General features: G+C 43.8%; 1 protein-coding gene across 3 annotated transcripts in view; it reads right to left on the bottom strand.

Annotated features, from left to right (window-relative positions):
- The window catches only part of rassf7a (Ras association domain family member 7a), a 33,184-nt gene that overhangs the window by 15,220 nt on the left and 2,746 nt on the right, over positions 1 to 15,218 (bottom strand). The window contains exon 1 of one of the 3 annotated variants that reach the window (XM_053427216.1): positions 12,985 to 13,129. The exons of 1 other annotated variant lie outside the window; for it this stretch is intronic. The gene's annotated coding sequence lies outside the window, so the exon portion shown is untranslated. Of the gene's footprint in view, positions 1 to 4,964; positions 5,824 to 12,984; positions 13,130 to 15,218 lie in introns of those variants that run through there. One more of the 3 variants, XM_053427214.1, reaches the window with a different exon arrangement.

The following is a 15,218-nucleotide window of genomic DNA, read 5'->3' as shown; positions in this document are numbered from 1 at the left end:
CTGCTGCTGAGGTCAGTCAGCTATACGCAAAACATCTTACTCTCACATCCTCCCAATATTTACCTAGGGAGTGCCAACATACCTGAGGATACAGGTAAACATGGCCATGGAGCAAGGGAGATCAACCTTCAGGTAACCTATTGCGGCACAACCGTGCAACACTCTGTCACAGTTAGATAAGATGTTATCTTTTAGTGACTGAGATTCATTCCACAAAAATGCCATTGTGTATTCAGAGATAGGTTCTGTGCAGGGGCGGGGGGGCTTCGTACAGGCAAGCATTGTAGAAGGCACAGTACGTCATGATATTGTGACCATTGTTTTGACTTTAGTTAATAATAAAGCTTTTGTATTGTGAAAACAGTCACCACCATTTCAATTGACTTGGTTTAGTGCTGAACTTTATGAAGTAACTGTTATATAGGGACTGAAATTTGGTAACTGTGAATAAAAAATAGTAAACAAAGGGGGGAAAAAATCGCCATTTACTTAATTACTTTTTGATGCACCGGGCTATAGATATATTCAAGGCCAAATAGTGTTTAAAGTTGACACAACACACCCTACATTGACCTATTTAAAATGCACAAATAGTGAAGGGTGGAATCTGTTTCTCTTGCCTTTGGATCACAAGCCTCGGGATGGGCCTCTCAATGGGCCTGATTTATAGTCTGATGTGGGGGTGTCACACACAACTCTCTCCCTGTCATTATTCCGAGGAGGAGTAACCATCAAGTCTGTCAGAGCAGTGGTGGGGGGCAGGATACGTGGACAGCCAAGATGAGTAAGGAACAGGTAGGAGGGCAGGGCGCAGATTTATAGCCGATTCCCAGTATCCTAGGAGCGTCTCTTCTGGGACTAAGACAGTATATCTGTCCGAGGCTCCCTCTCCCTCTTCCAGAAAGCTGCATTTAAACCATCTGACTCAAGAGATCACTATGGTGATCTTTGGCATGGATACACATGCATAAACACACAGCTTAATGCTGACGAGGCCGCTGTTGCTGAGTTTACATATGAGATACAAGTCGGCGACCCCCCTGGGAACGGCAAAATGGTCGGAGGGGGAGGAAAGGATGAAGATCAGGCTGGACAAAGACAAGTGTTAGTTAAGGGGAGGGGGGTCGTGATTCAACAGCAACAATTACAACGGTTAGCGTTGCAGAGAAGACAACGTAAAGGAACTGTTCTGTGGAGTAGATACCGTATCAGCTCAATCATGTCAGTTTTGCAAGGTTAAACCTGGAGGGGAACATTTGATGGGGTTCCAGGTTGGACTTCAAGCAGCTCAGTTCAGCAGCGCTCAGGTCTGAGTCAAACAGCATCGTAAACCACAGAGAGTGGGTAACCTGACACTGAGAATTCTGCTTATCTGTTCATCTCCATGGATGAAAGCATGCCACTTGAATGTATTCAGTGTAAATGTTACAGAATGAACATGTGCGGACATGTGTAGTCACAGGTTTGCTTTACTTCCCTGATCGTTCGGTGCGAGCTTTTCCGAAGTTTCATTTGGAACCTGCCACCAAACCAAACTTTCATGCTCCCTCTTAATCCGTATTTGTTTTCTCCCATCAATCATAACGAAAGAGTTTTGCCCGGCTCTACTGCACACGTACACCTCTGCTCATCAATGTGCATTTGTGCATCAGTGGCTGCCATCTACACAAGCTTGTTTTGCTTCTTATGTGCTTGATCAAACACATCTACATTCAATGACAGGTCTAGCATCACGCCTCTCAGCTTGAGGGATGAGTCTGTCAAACCCACCTGCCTCCCTCCTCTCCCGTCAGTTTTCTGTTGAATTACTTGTTCAGAGCCCCGAAGCAGACGTTTTTTTTTTTCTTACTGGCGTCTTGACCCCCCCTTCTTGATCCGGCCGGGGCCCTTGGCAGAGGCACCATGTTATTTACTGCCCAGAGAGCTCTGTGAGCGGAGAGGCATGGCTGGTTGAACAAGGGAGCAACCTGCTGCTCACTGGCGCACAAACACACATCAATGGTTGTGCACAAACACGGTCACATGGACATCCCAGGGGGCTGGCAGAGATGTTTACCTCTCTACAATCACAACACACAGAAGAATTGAGAGTCATGGATGTAGAGATGAGCCATAAAATCCGAAAAGGAAAAGTGAACCTATGGGTTTGATGACGTGACAGAGCCAACACACTTGAAGGCTACAGGAAGTTAAATCAGACATGACGTGACACAATAGCTCAGGTGAACTTTACGCCCTGCAGGACTCATTTGGGAACATGTCCTCAGGTGGGGCAAAGCTCTGTGAGGACATTCTGTGACTTGCACATGTTGGATAAATCAAAAGAGATCCAGATCCAGACAAGCCAGTTGGCAATAACACAATGCCTGAAAGGGTAATAAAACCCACCAGCTGGGATCAGAAGCTATGAACTAGTTTCTGATCGGTTTGGACATTTCTGCTCAGTTTTACAAGAAAAAAAGTTGTGTTCTCAGGTGCTCGTGAACTCTGATTGTCTTAAGAGCTAAAAGGAGAGCTACACTGAAATTCCTTCCCCAAATTCCCTCCTTCCTCTCAGTAATTATAGCCTTCCAGCTGACAAACTACAGGTCTGCTGTGTTTGTCTTTGCCTCTTCAGATACAACAGGTAGAGTAAAGCTTGTGTATGCTGGGCTTGCTGCCAGTCTCTCACTGGTTCTGCAAGCCAAGTACATATTACCATTCCTGGTACAACAAAAACACCGGGGGAATGAGGGAGGGAGAGACCCATTATTTTTTAAATATCCTGGCCCCAGTATTTCATAGGAGAGAGGATATTATCAATGAGAACTTGAGTACAGCATCCTACACAAGATAAACAGAATGTTCCCCTTTAAAAAAATCCTGTGAGGAAAAACTTTGCTCTCGCAAACTTAGGGAAGATGATTTATTTAAAGGAGTTCAGATGATTTGATGAATTGAAAACTGGGTAGAATTTGGATTAGAAATAGGGTTGAGAGGAGAGGATGAGGGAGCAGGGTGTGAGGGATGTGACTGTGAAGCAAAGACTAGATCAATCTTTTATCACAGCAGTGTGCTTTCATCCCTAATGGACCCGACATGAGCGGAGACCGGCACTACCTTCCGTCACATTGCACAGGCAGGGAAGGACGCATGGAAAGACGGAGAGGGAGACAAAGCCACATATCAGGGAAAGACGGCTACAGAGGGAAAGTGGTTCGAAACCACCTTTCCGGATATAATCCTGACCCGAAACATGCAAACATATTATCTCACCGACATGCTGTTACGGCGTTTTCAATTTACCTCTGGCCCTGAGTGCATCTGCAGGAGCTGGGGAACACTCCTGCAGAAATTAAGTCATCACAGCATGAAGAATGACTTTCAAAATTCCCATCAAGAATCCCATGAGAGATCTCGCTGTGCATGGGTGGACTTGTTTCCCTTGCCATGCGAGCTGAGTGACAGACCGATAGAGACACGGCCCCCCCGAAAAAAGGGTAGACAGACAGACAGATGATTTTAGAAAAGAAGGGGACTTCATCTGTGTTTTTCAGCAAGTGAAAACAACATGCAGAGAACAAGGCACGAAGACTCTCAGAGGACACTCGGCTCGCTCCATGCTAAACAGGCTCATTCATGTGAAAGAATAAAGAAATATCTAGGTAGAGAGGAAGACACAAAGGGAAGACGAGAAGAAGTGGTAACTAAATAAGGCTGTGAAGAAAGTTGAAAGTTGTATAATGTAATGTTTTATAATTCTGCCTGCCGGCAACCACATCATTATGCTGCTGTCTGGTTTACACTTCAGATTCAGAACTTGTAGAACTTGAAAAAAAAAGGAACATTTAGCAGTATATTATATCATCACTGCTCTGTCCCATCAAAACCCTGGATCAACCATTGAAAAATCAATAAATACACATACTTGAGGATTTCTCACTTATATGCAGAGTATATTTCAACCAGAATACAAAGTGCAGTCACACTTAACAAACTTAGATAAAATGAATAAAGTTAAAGCTACGATAGACACTTATAGTTCATAGTTCCCGTACGACCATCTATTACACTGACGTTATCTCCCTTGAACCAAGTGCATCACACAAACAGAGATAGCACATGAGGTATAACTGTTAGACTCTCACAGTCGGTCAAGAGAGGAAAAAAATAATCAGCTCCCGTGGGAGAGGTGATTCGATCGATTGCCCTGATTGGATAACAAATACAGCCTGCTAATGAGCTCCACGTTCCACTATCCGACACATGAACCATGATGGGAAATTTTAAACAAGCTGCCAGCCGCGCATAATAATGAGTCAGTGCTAAAATGGACTTCACAGCGGTTTTGGTGGATTTGAAATTTGTGGCACGTTAACAGAAGGGGGGGGGGGGGGACGCAGTAGGAACACGCAGCGGCAGCGAGGAAACTGAACTCTGCCCGTGACCTCCATAAATGAATCTTTAATCCCTCAGTGGTAAAAGGAGCAGCCGGTGTGACAGGAGAGCGGTGTAAGAGAGCCTGCACTTGTCTCATGGTTATAACACTCGGTGAATGTTTTCACAGCAAAAATGCCCATAGGGCCTGAGTCACACAGGGAGCACTTGAGACATGCTCAAAGAGGCAAAAAAACAACAACCGAGAGGGCACAAAAGTGTGAAGTTTCCCCCAAACAGGTTTTAGCCCCTTTGTCCCAAACAGGAACATTTAGATATCAGGTCTAACGTCAACAGGTACATGTGACAGCACACACAGCTCACCTCCCCGGGGACATAGCACAGGGCTCCCTTTGTTTCTCTGTCACTCACTAAAAACCTACAAACACAGCTTGACACTTATTAATAATAATAGCTCTCGCATGCATGTTGAAACATACAGCAAAGCAACAAACATCGTTAGACTTCACAGAAACTTCCCAGCACTGATTCCTGAACCAGGCGAGGACACGTTCAAATAGATCTCTGAAAGAAGCTCTTGCACTCACCTAGTGAGAGGATTCTTATCCTTCTCTTCTGTGACTTTAATTTCCTCCGTCTGTTTTTATTCTCGCCCTCGCTCGGGGAAATCCTTTACTTCTGACAGAGCAGCAGAGCCGGTTGTGCAGCTGGTGTGCGAGGCAGCAAGTGGCTTATGTGTGTGTCTGTGTGTGTGTGTGAGTGTGTGTGTGTGGAGGAGTGTGCCGAGTCCAGCGGAGGTCATAGGCAGTCAGATGTGGTCACAGGAGGAGGTTTAAAGAGTGTCGTGACTTCTCCTCGGCTCCGTCTTGCGCCTTCTCCTCCTTCTCCCTGCTGCCTCGTGAATGCACTTCTACTGGGCGTCCTCGCCACAGCCAAGATCTGAGACTGCTCGAGTTCTCTCTCTCTACACCCCTCCTCCTTCTCTCTCTGTCTCTCCCCCACACAGAAACACAGCCGCCCAGTCACTCCTCCCTCTCTCTCTATCTCTCCCTCTCTCCCCACCCTTTCGCACTGTGCTGACAGATCTGGTACCTCCTCCTTTCCAGGTAGTTGAAAGAATGTTTTCAGCTTTGACGTTCTCCCTCCGTATCATTTTTCTCTCTTATTCTCTCTCATTCTGCGTTCTCCAATGACACAGAGGACGTCATGTAAGGAAACTAAGAGATAAGAGCAACTTAAACTTGAACTACTCTCTGCGTGCGCGTGTATTGACACACGAGTCTATACTGTTTGTACAATCTATGACCTAAGGCATTAGACATACACCCTCTGGCCTCCAGTCACATGAACAGCTGATTACACAAATGAGGCCGTCAGGTGATTTTCTCTTCCTTTTCCTGGAATGAGGTCATAATCCAGCCGACCAGGTGCTATTACAGAGTCTCTGTGGCTGGGTGAGTATTGGACAACGCCCTGAGGGGAAATAAGAGAACGAAGCAATCTAAATATGACCACAAGAGCGACATATGTACAAAACAAAGGCCTGATCAATAACAGAAACAACGCATCACTCATGTGTGAGTCAGTGGCACAAACCGGAACCTTTTTCCTATCACCACAGTCACTTCCCACACACAAACACAGAGACAAGACATATGCGACCAATGGGTCAGGCAGAACATTTGGGAACCTCTCAGCATGAGTCAGACCCCCCCCCCTCTCTATCTACTCATTTCCCTCAAACTTAAATTTGGACTCCTTCATTTCTCCTTTACTACCATCCCCCAAACCTGAAACCAGAGACTGGACATGATACCAAAGCAGCCGTCCTAGATGTAAATTAAAGTGAGAGTCTGGCTTCAATGTCCCTCATGACATCCTAAAAACAGAATCATTTAGTGCTAGATAAATTAAAGATCGTAAATCTCCAGACGTATCAGAGGATATTCATTATTTACATAAGCACATTATATAAACAAATGTTTTTGATAAGGACGCCCTAAATTTTACCGCTAAACAGATAACCTGGCCAGTGCTGTCTCCAGTGGATCAATGAGGAAATCGGTGGTTACCATAACAATATTTTCAGCATTTCAGTGTGCTGCAATTTAATATTAGTGATCAGCCCATAGACACCAATACCAGTATTTATGTGATAAGCTAATATTAGTTCTTTTTTAATATTTAATTTTAATTAAGTTTGTAATTGCTTTTGCAAACAGCTACTTAGTTTCCTTTAATTTGTTTGCTCATTCTCCTTATGTGAGGCAAAGACATTTGATAATTAAAAACTGAACGGGAAAAAAAACGTAACAAATAGGTGTTAGAAGGGGTCAGAATTAACGAAGTGGTCCCAGGTGGGAATACATGAAGAGATTTTAAAAACAACTGTGGAAAAGTCTAAGATTTTTTTTATTTTATTTACTATACCATACTGCATAAAACCAATGTAGTTATGAAACCCAGATATGATTCAGCAGCAGCAGACCATTGACAACAGCTCCTTCAACCATGTGTTTACCTTCCTCTGACATCACATTGTATTCTCAGAGACTAATAAGGACACGCAGTCACGGCGCCTCATAACCAGTGACCACACTGTATAAAGCAGGACTTCCAAAAATAGATTACTTGGAATAATTGCATTAATTTATTGAATTAAATCGCGCATACAAAAGACCACAGAGTAGAACGCTGAAGCTTGTGGAAATCTAAGTCACAAAGGCCCACGGAGAGTCCGTTCAAATCTATGTGAAGCGTTTCCCTGATCTGTCTATAAAGCAAAGCTTTTGGCACATCTAAGAGCTGTGTTGTCTGACAAATCACTTAAACCACACTCTAGAAAATAAGAAGTGGGTGGAGAGTTTCTTGAGGCATGGCTTAGGTACCAGAGGACACAGTGAGAAAAGGCTAAGGTGCCAAGGAGAAGTGACATAGCAGAGAAGTGAGTAAAATGTATGGATCCTGACAGTATCACCCTTCAGTGTGATCATGTGCTTGTCCATTAGGAGACACACACACACAATATTAATTTAACATATGAGTATGTAATGTTGTAATGGTCTTCCATATTGCGGGGTCCAACATAATCAATGGCCCATGGCCTGTGGAACTCTAATGCAGGTTGGGGTTCATCCAGGCCATTGACAGGTCTGCTTAAGAAAGGAGAGTCGCTCTTTTCTAAAAACATTTGGTCGCTCTTTTCTAAAAACATTTGGTATATATATATATATATATATATATATATTCCATATATATATATATGGAGCCTGGACCCTAATATACATCACCAACCTAATATGTTGAAGGTAAATTATCATCCACTATTACTATGAGGCAATGTGGGCCAACGGGAAAAAATACAATGGATCGTGGTACTGGACTAAGAGTCTGAGGACAGAGAGACAACAGTGCTGAAATCAGGGTGGGTGAGGGTATTATAATGTGACGTGGAGGATTATCAGTCCAAAGCCTCCGAGACCTTCCTGACACCTACCAGGCATTCCTCAGGGTACCTCCCACTGCTGTGCCTCCTTCAACCCACCCTCCCCTGTCAGACCCCCACATATCATCCCTCTTTTTCTGCGTGACTCAAACATTCTTGTAACCCCCCTCCCTCCTCCTCCTCCTCCTCCTCCTCCTCCTCCTCCTCCGACCCTCCCTCTGCATTCAGCAAAGGCGCTAAAGAAAACAAAGAGGAGCCCGAAAGTATTTTAAAAAACGCTTTCGGGAATGAAATCCTTCTCCCTTTTTGAACTTATCAACCAATTGTGCTAACCTAAAAATGCACTCAGCTCTGCAGTCAGCTATTCGGTGGCATTCGATCACTGCCCACGACTAAGTTAGAGCTTAGCAACTGATTGTAGGAATACATATGCCCAAAGAGAAGATGTCTCTAAAGCTGAGAAATAGACTGGTTGGCTTGGGCAGTAGCTCAATAGGTTCCGTGGAGGGGAGCAGAGAGAGGGGAATACATGCTGCTAGTGTCTTTGTTGGCCATTATTCATCAACAATGAATAGCACAATGTTGCTACTACGGCGTGCCCCTTCACAACTTCCCCCATTGAAACCTCTACCCCTTCTCCTCTCTCTGTTTATTCAGCTTTCGGCTAAAATCAGCTTTCAACAGGTGGACAGCAGGTCGGTCAAGACGAAAGCCTGGACAGTGAACGAAATGAGAGCTCTCTATTTTCAGATGCCCCAAAAAACAGGTTACAAAATTCTGAACTTTTGTTGACATCGGTTTTCAAACTCATGGCAAGCGACGTAAGGTAGTAAAGCTCTGTTTGTCCCAAACAAGCCTAAGTTTAGCATTGCTATCTCATTATGGTCAGGCAAAGGCTGTTGCTCCGGTTGTGTTGCAATGCCTTGTGTATCATTATGACAGACGTGATGGCTTTCCCAAGCGAAGGTAATTGCACTGCTGAAACATAAATATAGCATAACCCACACAAGGAACAGACAAAGACTTTTGTTTTCTTCTCAGAAACGTGGCTCAGAATATGATTCATGTTTTAGTAGCAATTGTGTGTCACTATATAATTCTTTTACAAATAAATGCATTTGTATTGAACACGCATTGCCAGGCTGAAGGTGAAGACAAAGAGATGACAGGGGAGTACAAAGTGAAAATGACAGGAAGAGAGCTTTCAACTGGATCTATAAACACTGCTGGTAAACAAATGTTGTATCCCTCAAAACAGGGGATGGAAAAGAGGCCAGAAAAGAAAAACACACAGCCTTATTTTGTTCTCTCTGAAGACTCCTCTCAGGTCAGACTAACAAAGCACATGAGAGAATCTCAGTTGGCTTTTAGCAGCTTCCAAGTTGTCAGGACTTTGGCCACACTCTGGCACCCTTTCTCCATCGTCTCTCTTTCCTCCCTCTTTACTCAAAACCAGTCAGGACTGGCTACGACAGTTCCCGTCATTTGAAAAACAACAACAACAACACTTCTATCTCTAACAGGGCTATGTGTTTCATTCTTGAAAAGCTACTGCAGATGAACAGCTATTTTTAGAGTTGAAATCAATTTGGACATTGTTCATAAGCTGCAGCACTGTCCCTTCATTGCTTTCAAGTGGTCCTGTTGGAAGTATCTCACTGTTCAAACCGTCTCCTTCATCCCCTCTAGCTAAGCCAGTTTGTTTCAATCTCCCTCTAGATATAAAGTCGCTCTCTGTCTCTTGAGATAAAGCTGTACCATTAGAGTCACACTCTGTTGCTTGGCAGTGTTCCTATCACTAAATGGAAATAGGCTACAGCCAGTCTGATTAGTACAGGGAAAAAGTTGTGACTGTCATAAAGCCCTTAACTTTTCTTCATGCACACAGATGTTTGGGATGTTGACGTCGAGTCTGTACGCCCATCTTATCATTTCTCTCTCATCCGGGGAGTGCAGGTGAGTCAGAGAACAAAAGAAAGTCTATTTTGAGTCACCATGGAGTTCCTGCCAGAGACAACAGCTCCAAGCCTCATGGATTTCTTGGGATAGAGCAGGGACCCAACCCACAAGCGATGAGTGTGGTCGATGCACAAAGACAGAGTGAAGAAAAACAAAATGTTGGCCAACATAGGGGGTGAAACTGCAGATTTAATTATATTGTTAATAACGCACACGCAAAAGAAATTGGGGTGGGGCACTCAATGGACAGGAAATGCGGGTTAGTAACAGGGGAGCTATCAGGTGGGTGCAGGTCAGGGGTCGGAGGTAAACAAAGGATTCATAAGCCCCACACAGAGCGAGGGAGAGGCCCCCCCGGACACACTCAATGAAGCCCAGTCTGTCTGTCTGCACCTTTCTCGACAGGCAGTGCCTCAGGCCTTAGTGGGTTTGTCTAACCATGTTTTCTTAAATCTGTTTGTCAAGTCTACATGCTTTTCGATTGTGCCCTCCATTTAGGCTACGATGTTACCTTCACTTTTCTGGTCGGTTATTTCAAAACATTGTTTACAATGCTGGTCTGGTGTCTAGGGGGGAATAAACTATCCAAACACCTGCGGGAACAACAGCACTTAAAAGCTTTCACTGCACCAGGCCTGTCATCTCTTTCCTTTTGTGGCTTTAGTGGATCAAAGAGAAGCTGTAGCTGTGTTACAGTAAGAAAGTCTTTTGTAGCTGCAGCTACGATCATGCTCTAAAAGTACACACACACATACAGAAGACATGATGACACCATTTCATGTTGTATCTCTCGGATGAAACAATGATCAACATCAGACATTTTGGTTTTTAGCAGAGGACATATGCAAAACTGATTCACCAGAACTTCAAGTACAGACACTTAAAAACCTGTTGAATTTTAATGAGGCCGGTGAGACTGCCATCACCATCTTCTCCTGATGGTGGAGGGTTTGAGCGTGTGCTGGAGTGGGCATGTACGTGACACTGAATTAATGACCTGACGTGGTTGTGGGCGTCTGTGGGTGGATATGCCAGATTACTAATCAGCATTAGACAAAGGCCATATGTGTGCAGGTCTGTGCATCTCCCCCACTTGTCTTGCACATATTCTCCTCCATGTCTGCATAAAGCCCTATCAGCAGGAATGTTAGGATTGTCGGGTCAGCAGCGGTGACATCATGGCCGCCCGTCAGAAGCAACAACAAGGCCTCAGCGCCTCTATCCTCCTAGTTGCATCAGCTAGACACTACCAGCCTGTGGATCAATGACACCCACTCCAACCCTGCTTCCGGCTCACTTTTTCCCAAAACATGTCAACACTCGAATAATTTGCCGTTGCCAATCTCACCGGTACGTCACTTCGCAACTAAACATCAACCAGCAGTGAATGTGCGCGGTCAGGCTGGATGCTTGACCGTAGTAGACGTGTAGTAGACTTGAAGTAGACTTGAAATGGAAAATGTTTCATTTTATGAAATCAAAAGTTGATGGGTTGGAAGCAAAAAAAAAAAATTGCAAGCCAAAGGATCTGAGCAACATCAACATTAGTCTAATTCTGAGAGTCAGATGCTAGATCACACCATCTCAAAATGGCAGGTTTTGTATGCAGGGGTTAAAGAAGGGTGACTAGTGAACCAGGGGGGTCATGGATACCCAAGGCTCACTGAAGCCTGCAAGGAGAGAAGGCTAACCCTAACCCTGCATGGTGCAGTCCCACAGAAGAACCACAGATTGCTGAACAAATCTCAAAGCTGACTATAATTGAAAGCTGATAGCTGTGAAAGCACAGAGTTCATCATAGCTTACAGCAAATGGAGCTGCGTTGCAGTAGAGTGGTCAGAGTCAGAACCAGACCAGGACCAGGGTAAAGGATCTGATGCCACAGGACACAGGTCGGAGCGGGTTCGGTGGCCCTAGGGGGACCTACACAAAATCATCATGTGGTTTAAATGTTGTGGCTGATGTGTGTAAATTGGCTTTATCATTTTTGCAAGTCCAGATGAATGATCTTTTAAAACACTAAGGCTTTTAAAGAGACTACAGACTATTCACCTGTTTGAGGGGGTCTAAGGTTAACAGCCGGACATAATGGTTTGAGTGAGAGCCTCAAAAGGAGTCAGAGTATAGCCTGAGGGGATGCTAATTTGGAGAAGTAAACTAGACAGCGGCTACTTAAGTCAGTGCTTTTCTCAATATTTACAATCCATTATATAAACAACAAATATCAGTGAACCAAAACCAGCCAAAAACGTTTGACAACATTATTCTCAGAAAAATCAATTCATCTGCCTCTGGCAAACTATTCTTTCATCCGTCCCTTGCCTATGTGAGGGGTCAAGTGTCAGCAAACAGATGCTAGAGTGTTTGTTTTTTATGAAGGGGTGAGTGTGTACGTGCAAGGGATCCTCCAGGTCATCAGATAAAGTGCATCCTCGGGATGGGAAGGGAGCCAGTTTTCAGCATTGTCAAGGAAACCAAACACAGCAGCGACGACCTGGTTGGTGGAGCCCAAGACGGGGGAACTTAAAGGACGCCACTTCAGGATGGTAAACCGTGCCAGACAAAATCCTCACAAAGTGGCCCCCGCTTCCAGAACACAACCCATATTGTGTTGAAGCCCTGACGAGCACAGCGGAGCAGAGCGGGCGCACACAGCTGTTGAATCTTTCATGGGACATAAAAAGAACTGAGCCTACTGTACATCTCTCATTACAACAGAGTTATAACTTTGGGCCGTCTTGTCTGTGTAATCTCCACAGGATTTTAGTCCCTGATTATCCTGTTGGATATTTAAAAACCATGTGACAAGCCCACCATGGTTAGATACCATATGTCCTAGACACGCTCACCTAAATTAGAAGACGTCACAATGATACGGCTGACAAGAGATGAATGCTGAGAAAACACACCGTCAAAACGCTAAGCCAAGATTTTCCTAAACGTGTCAAATCCTGTCACCAATGTGACTAATGCAACTGATAAGAGCATCTGTCAAATAAACAGTGGCACATATTTTGTTTTACTTTTAAACAACTCGTCATTGTTTAATCAATGACTAATCCTTCGTGGCTTTTGCAGGATTAAAAAACAAGTTGAGACGCGTGTTCAACCGGAATAAAAAGCTAAAACATTTAATTAAAAAAAGCAAACTCAAGAGAAAAAGCACTTGAAACTCAACAAAGCAAGCCCTCTATGTTACTCACCTCTCACAGTCTAGTGTTCTCTCTACCTGCCTGATGAGGAAAAAGGAGAAGAAGGAAAGCAGGAAGAGCAACACCGCTGTCACTTTGCGTTGTGCTCACCGGCTACCTGATCCACCACAGCCTGCGGACGACACAGAGCAACTGAGAGCGACCGGCTCAGAGCAATGCTGCAGGGGAGGGGAGGGTGGGAGGGGGGGGCTGAAGAGAAAAGTGAAGTGGTGTCGCCATTCCCCATCACCCGGGAAACCAACGCGCTTTCAAAGAAAAGCGGCCAATGGCAAACACCGGCAATTGTGTTCAGACAAAAAGTCACATGACTGCCCCGACACCACTCCCTTTGCACGGAGCGAGTAGGGAAGAGAAAAGTAGTGCTGGGGGGTAGAGGGTGATAAAGGGTAAATAAAGAAGCAAGCTTGTAAAGAAAAAGAAAAACAGGGGAAAAGATAGATATTGTTTATGCATTTGAAAGCTCATCCAACAACTGAGCTAACAAACTATGTTCCTCACAGTTCAATCTCCACACCAGCCTCCCACCAAGAAGCTTTTTTCTGATTATTGAGAGGAACAACGCTGATCAGGGCATTGAGACATTAATGACACAGCTTCATCTTCAGGTGGTTCCCCTCAAACAGCACCTGTCTCCTTTCACATCAGGCCATTCATATCTGTTTGTGTGCAAAGCTTCACCGTGTTGACCGTCAATATGTAAACAAATGCACTTTTAACAGTTGCCTCCCCGTATTTGTGGCAATTTTACATCTCTTCACTGAAGTGGGTCTATTCGGTGAAATGAAGAGGAACTCTCCTTTCCCGTCTCAATGTACATGTATCATGTCACAAGCGTTGAATTAATCTGTGATGTTTCATTTGTTTGTATGTAGTTACTTATACCTGGGAGTTTGGAATTATTTATATTTTTTGATAGTGTGGGGAATATTTAAAGTTAGGCTAATAACAGAAAGAGTATTTAGTATTTAGAGGAAAGTATTTAATCTACTGCATATGAACTTGTTAAATTTTGGGACCATCTAGTTTAGTGCTGCAGAAACACAACATTATAAATACATTCACATTATTCATATTCAAAGACAACCGAAGACAACCCAAGGGAAATGCAATATATTTTAGATGTTTTGACAATTCCTGTCATAGGGATACTTCTGTCAACCAAAGAAAAGTAGAAAGTAATCTTAAATACTAAAATCAGAATTCATGGAACTCAAGGTAGAGAAAATATATAGTAGAATAAGTGAGGCAAAGAAAGTTACATTTTAAGAATGTTCGAATACTAGGATCTAATTATTCTTTTCATTGTTTCAAAGGGCTTTTTTTTTCATAGATCAAAGTTAAATAATTCATATGGAAAAGCATTCTTGCTGCATCTTATCCAATTCTGCAACCACAAATACAACAGACCAAGGTGGGACTGATGTGTTACATCAGAGTTGAGACCATATTGGTAATGATGAATGCAGTGTTGTCTCTCGTTTGATGTATAAACAGGAGCTATAAGATCATTGGATCCATCGTGCTCCTCTGTAATCATTCAAAGTGCTGATCTTCTCAAGTGTTAAAGATAAAGCTAAGGCTCAATGATCAACATCAAATTTACGTGTGAAACGACCAACCAGGCTTTTCTTACTTTGATCTAATCTCTGTTGTTTGGTTTTCCTCCTTCTTCAGGTACACTGTTTATTATTATCAGAATCCTGCTGTCAATGCAGGACACGTAGACCAGAATATAGGTCATGCCTGGTCAATGAGAGGGAAATACAAGCGCTCTCTCTGGCTAATAAAAATGATAATGGCAAGGACAGACATATGTAAATGACTTAGAAGTGGGTAAGAGCTGTCTACTTCACTGCAGATGGAGCGACATCTCCATCTTACATACATCTATCTCTCAAGAGCAGACTCCTATTTAGGTAGGACATTACTTTCCATTCTCTTCCATAAGAATACTCCAGATTCTGGAGATGCTGATCCTCATTCAAAACAGAACCTGGTACACGGCAGAGGTCAGAGCCCAAAGGAACCAGCAGAGCTCCATCATCTGTAAAAACCTGCCATGCACAAATCCCTTTTCAGATTGAATAATTTGACTCAATACTGTATCATCAGACCACTGAAGAGAGACTGGAAAATGTATTTCCATAAGGCAGTCTCACCACCGACACCAGATTAATCTTGCTGCGACACTAAGGTCGGAGCTTTTCCTGTTGTACAAATACATC

This window comes from Pleuronectes platessa, chromosome 7, assembly GCF_947347685.1.
Source record: "Pleuronectes platessa chromosome 7, fPlePla1.1, whole genome shotgun sequence".
Taxonomy (NCBI): domain Eukaryota; kingdom Metazoa; phylum Chordata; class Actinopteri; order Pleuronectiformes; family Pleuronectidae; genus Pleuronectes; species Pleuronectes platessa.
This window is presented reverse-complemented; position numbering and strand designations above follow the sequence as displayed.